Genomic DNA, 6,049 nt, shown 5'->3' on the forward strand with positions numbered 1-6,049 from the left:
CCCTATTGTATTCATCGTTACATCTCCTCCTCTTAGTCTGGGTTCCCTTTGCAGACCTAGAGATAAGAATTTAAGTGTGAGTAGTTTATTACGGGTGTGATAGGGGAGTGGGGAAGTGAGGCAAATAATACAGGGAAACTTGTAAAGAGTATATATATCAAGCAGATAACCACTGGGCACTTAGACCTTAATTCTATCTAGGCACTCTGGGAGGTCATATACAGCATACCTCAGAATTACCTGAACCAAGGTGCTGGGGGGCTAGAATATCCAGCCCAGGGCTAGGATATCCAGCCCTAGCCCCCAGCACCTTGGTTGAGAGTTAGTCTGAGAGAGGGAAATTGTTAATTCCCAGTAACTAGGTCTGGCCCATGTGCATGCAGAGTAGGTTCTGGCTGCCAGAGAAAGTTTTCAAGCTGCTGGGAGCGGGGAGTGAGGCTGTCCTGTCTGGAAATGTTAAGTAATGAAGTGATAGAGTCAGGGCACCAACGGCACTGCACATCTCTACGCTATACTTAGTATTTCTTAAGTATTTATGATGTGAATCTTGAAACCATTGATCAGGAAATCAGAAGAAGGATTGGAATAATCAGCATAGACTAGGAAGTAGAGATATTTTTAAACCACAAGAGAGGACTTTAGATTTCCTTCTTGGTTATAAGGCACAAACAAATCCATCTAATAAGCCGTGCCACGTAATTGTTGTACCTGGACAACTCAAACCTTATATTCTGCCAAGAGAGGTCAGCAGGGTGACTAATGACTGCAAAATATACCTTTAATTGTTGCCTGCAGTGAAAATGTATTACAGAAAAATCTTCATAACTTTTTGCTTTGATGAGAACATGGCATCATTGAAATACAGTAACTTCAATAAATTGACCACATGAATCCTGTTTATATTTTCAAGACTAATCCATTATTTAAGCCAGAATGATGGTTGTTATCTACATGGGTGTTAGTAAATAAAGATCACTTTAATAAGGGTGTTTGAATTTTGCAAACCTCATACTCCATGATTTATTGTTGGCATTGTATGGGTCGAAACCTATGGTCCAAGATAAGATGTATCTTAATGATTTTTTTATGATTTTTCCAAGTAAAGAAATAGATTAATTTTATGAGAACAATTGCTTCTCTTTGCTAAGACTAAGAAGGTAAACATTGTTAACCATAAAGATGACAGTTTGTTTTTAATGTCATTTAACTAGAGGTCCAGTGTACAGAATTCATGCACTCGGGCGGGGGGGGGGGGCAGGGAGGGCCTCAGCCCAGTCTGCACCCTCTCACAGTCTGGGAGCCCTCGGGGCCTAAGCTGTCAGCTGGACATCCTTAGCGCTGCCCTCACCAGCTGTGAGCCCAGCTCAGAGCTTCTGGCTGAGCGGCACTCTCCCTGTGGGAGCACACTGACCACCAGGGGGCAGCTCCTGGGTTGATCGTCTGCCCCCTGGTGGTCAGTGCACGTCATAGCGACTGGTCTTGCTGCCGTTTGGTCAATTTGCATATTAGCCTTTTATTATATAGGATTTGTTTTCAATCTCCCTTTTGGTGATTAAAGAAAAGGGCATTTGCTAAATTACTTTGGCTTTGGCGACATATGTATCTTTTCTCTGAAAAGGAATGTAGGAAAAAATTGTATAGGAAATGTCTTCTAAAATTAGAATTATAAGCAAAGTTTTAAATGGTATTGATTTATATATTGGAGAGTCTTCATATTTTACAAATTAGCTGTTAAATAAGTAGAAAAATGTTTTGGAAGCTAAATTTTCAGTTTGATACAATAGGCCTAGACCAGGGGTGGGCAAACTTTTTTACTCGAGGGCCACAATGGGTTCTTAAACTGGACCGGAGGGCCGGAACAAAAGCATGGATGGAGTGTTTGTGTGAACTAATATAAATTCAAAGTAAACATCATTACATAAAAGGGTACGGCCTTTTTTTTTTTTTTTTAGTTTTATTCATTTCAAACGGGCTGGATCCGGCCCGCGGGCCGTAGTTTGCCCACGGCTGGCCTAGACTATATATTACTAGTTGTCAGTAGTATAGGAGATTAATTAGTTGCTGTTAGATTTTTTCAAATTAAAATTAATTGTTAATAGACTGACAGATTATCTAAGTCTTTTTAATGTCATTGAAAGAGAATATATACTTGCCTATGGAAAATATTTTTTCCCTGCCTGAATAAAATTGCTAATCTCATTTTACTATCACAAGGTACAGAAAAGTCTAGGGATATTCCATCAGGAATTAGATGAGCAATGGCAAATGGTGTTTCTAGGAGTCTGTGGGAGATGGTGCGAGGATGGGGATCCACACATCACTCTTTGTTTCAGTCAGAGTTTTTTTACTTTTGTTTTAGACATTGGGTTTCAATGTAAGATTTCATTTGAAAAATGGATTCTGCTGCCTTTCTTTTAAAGTTTGATAACAGTGATCTAGATATTCTACAATATTGGCAATTTCTCCTAAATACTACCAAGTAAGTTTGGTTTTACTTTCTGTCCAGATTCAGGGTAGAGCCACCTCATACTGTGAAAATTATAAACATTTTTTCTAAGTTAGCTGAGTCCCTGTCATCTATGTATTTGTGACCATGATGTTAGATTTACAGAATTGGACAGATTCTTAAAGAGCATCTACCTCTACCACTACATTTTACAGGTGAAGAAATAAATCCAAAGCAGTTGGGACCTGTGCCCAAGGTCACATTGTGCAGAAGTAAGAAAATATTCTATTCCACTACTCTTTTTACTGCACTGAACTTTCTCTTTTACGGGAATATTTGTTAAATGTTAGGAAATATGAAAGACAAAAAAGAAAGGATGAGAACAAATAACAATGTAAAGTTCACCCTATTAAAGAAAAAATTGAGCAGCTACTATGCATCAGGCACCGGGTTATTTACTGAAACTAGCCTGTTAGCTTTCATACCAAAAATAAACATGTGCTCTATGTGGTGTTAATGTAAGTTGAGTAGATGGCTCCTGGCCTTTAGGGTTAACGCTATTTCTGGACATTAGCTACATCTTGGCTATCCAGGATACATAGCTTCTGAAATGAAAATAACACTCAGATTTCCTTATGGGTAATTAACACCAACACCTCCCCACCTCCACCCCACATTCCTTTCTTTGCAGTCTTCATAGAGCCAAAAATCAAGGTCCCCTGTCCAGCCCTACCTAAAGGGGTGAAAAAAATACGGCAAATTAAACTTTTTCTTGGGACTTTGAGAGGTACAAAGATGGGGAAACTGACAGAATTCATTTAGTCCTGACCACTGAATAGTTCCTGCTTCAGAGACCCCACCTGCGCCTCTTGGACTCTACGTTTGTAAGGCTTGGCACTTTAGCCTTGTCTTTGATTCTCATAATTCTCACTCTTTCCCACTAAATTCCCTTTTGCTTACGTAAATCAAAGTTTTTTGTTTTGTTTTTGTCAGAACTAGTAATCCCAACTGATATCTATGTCTGTGAAAGATTTGCAAATCTTTATTGAACGTAACAACACAAACTGCTAGAGAAGACCAGGACCTATGAACGTTTAGGCTATTTGTCTCCAAGTTCAAAACCTCAGTCCTTGTACCACGAAATGATGACCCTAACCCTCCAATGAACCATTTAGCTCTTTGTTACATTAACGAGCATTGGTATCAGGAGAGCTGATATGCAATAAAAATAATTCCCTTCTCGCTTATCTTTCCCTTCCCCGTTAGAGGTGACTGCCTAAGAAGCCATACTGGGCCTCTCAGGGGTGTGAAGCACTGTCATCCTTTTTCCAATCTTCATTTTGATCTGCTCAAGTACCATTGCACTGGCCCTCTGCGGAGTGCTGTTGACCTTGATCGCTGATTGCTTTTAGTGATTCTCTTCAGTGATTGATGGGACGCATGGACAGTAATGAAAACAGCTGCTTCACTTAGTTGTAGCAGAATTAAAGCCTGAAAACAAATCTAATTTTCTTTTATGGGGAGGGGAGGTAGGAACAAAAGATTTTGATCAGCCTCTTAAAGTAACATGAAAGGAGGACTGAGGGACTTAATATGGTAAAAGGAAACTTTGTAAAGGAAAGGAAGCATAACTGCTCAGACTCCTAATGGAAGGAGTGGCGATGCTCTAATTTTCTTTGTAACAATAAATGCCACTCACATGCTAGGAATGGTATATAAAACTGGCCCACAGACCCTCCAAATAAATGTATGATCTAAATTGGGAGAAAAAGACATGTGGAAATGTAAAGCAATCATGGGAAAACCAAAGAGATTAGAGCTTAGGCTGGCAGACTTAGATCTTTCCCTTTTCATATATCGATCAAATTGAGAAAATCTAGCTTGTAGGAAACTAAAGATACTTGGAAAGTTCTTGAGTTCTTTGAGTTGTTTTTCTGCCAGTAGTGATGAATATAAAGGGTTAACTATTAAAAGCCACAGTATAATACAGAATGTTAGATATTTGTAAATACCTTTTGAATTAAAATTCCAATCCTTTTAATACTTGTAGGCAAATTACAGCTACCTGGGTTGCAAAAAATTTCTCCTTTCGGTTTCTCTGGAGGAATAAATAGATGGTTCTATAGGTAGAAATAAATAAATCTATAGGTAGAAAGGCAACAAAATAGCCCAATGCAATGTCATTGCAATACTGTATTCAATTTAGATGTCAGTGACTATTTTTAACTGAAGGATAAGATGTTTCAGTCAGGGGCAGGGCCACTGCCCACCTATAAAATGTCTCAGGTGGAAGTGCATAGTAAAATACTAAAAAGTAGTGTGAATTCATGATTCCTCTTGGTTCTTTATAACCTGCCCCATACTGAGTGCAGATGATGGTTTTTTCTAGAGAAAGAAAGAAAGCCCAAATTTTTATCTTCCTTTCTCTTACAGCTAGAAATGTATGGATTTTTTACCTTTTCCCCTTCTTCCCTTTCTCCCTTCCTCCCTCCTTTCCCTCCCTTTATTTTGGAATGGCCATACAATAAATAGCAAGGAAATGGCCCTTACAATCAACAATGTAATTGCTGGGGGTGGGGTGAGGCACTGTGTCCCATGCTCCTGTAAGATCCAGAGCCCTCCACATGATCTTGTCCCCACACCCTTCTGTGAAGGACCACTGGTATTTGTGGACAGTATTACCAGAATCGGAGAAAGTGTAACAGTGATTCTGATTTTTGGTTCTTGCCCAAGACTTTCTGTTGATTTTCCTCATAGAAAATCATGCCCTTGAGTTTCTTCTGTGTACAAAACTGGTTTGTTACCAAGTTTTTGTACAAATTTCTGGCCCAGCAAGTAGTCTAGTGGAATTTGTCTTTCTCCTAATGCCATGTCTATTTTATGAAACAGCAAACATCCTGCTACTTTATATATACTTTTCTTGATGGATTAGTGTTTATTAATTTAAAAAAATACTAATACTGTTCTAAAACCTAGTGATGTTATAAGTCCTAGTTTATTTATTTTTATTGGTAAATAAAACCTACATGATCTTATAGATTTCTTGTGTAGTTACAGTCTAGTGGTGAAGGCAAGGAAAAAACAAGTGGACACGTGTAAATATGTAATTACAAATTATGAGGGAAGTAATTTTAAAGCTAAAACAGGGCTCAATATAATAGAGAATAGCAAGGGTGGGACCTACTTAAGAAGTGGTTCTCTGAGGATCAGATCCTGCACCTCCTGTAGCTGTGTAGCAGGTGCACTTGAAGAGTGACACCATTTACTGTTCCACTTACCAGAGGTCAGTAGAAAGTCCTGTCTTTTTTTTATTTAGTCACCATATCTTTTATATTAAAACATTTTATTGAATTTATTGGGGTGACATTGATTAATAAAATTATATAGGCTTCAGGTATACAATTCTATAATAGATCATCTGTATATTGCATTGTGTGTTCACCACCCAAAGTCAAATCTCCTTTTGTCACATTTATTCCCCCTTTACCCTCTTTTACCTGCCCTACCCCCCTTTTCCCTCTGCTAATCACCATACTGTTGTCTGTGTCTATGAGTTTTGTTTTTTGCTTAATCCCTTCACCTATTTCACACACTCAAACCCTC

The sequence above is a fragment of the Myotis myotis genome, unplaced genomic scaffold, assembly GCF_014108235.1.
Source record: "Myotis myotis isolate mMyoMyo1 unplaced genomic scaffold, mMyoMyo1.p scaffold_m19_p_11, whole genome shotgun sequence".
In the NCBI taxonomy this organism is placed as follows: Eukaryota; Metazoa; Chordata; class Mammalia; order Chiroptera; family Vespertilionidae; genus Myotis; species Myotis myotis.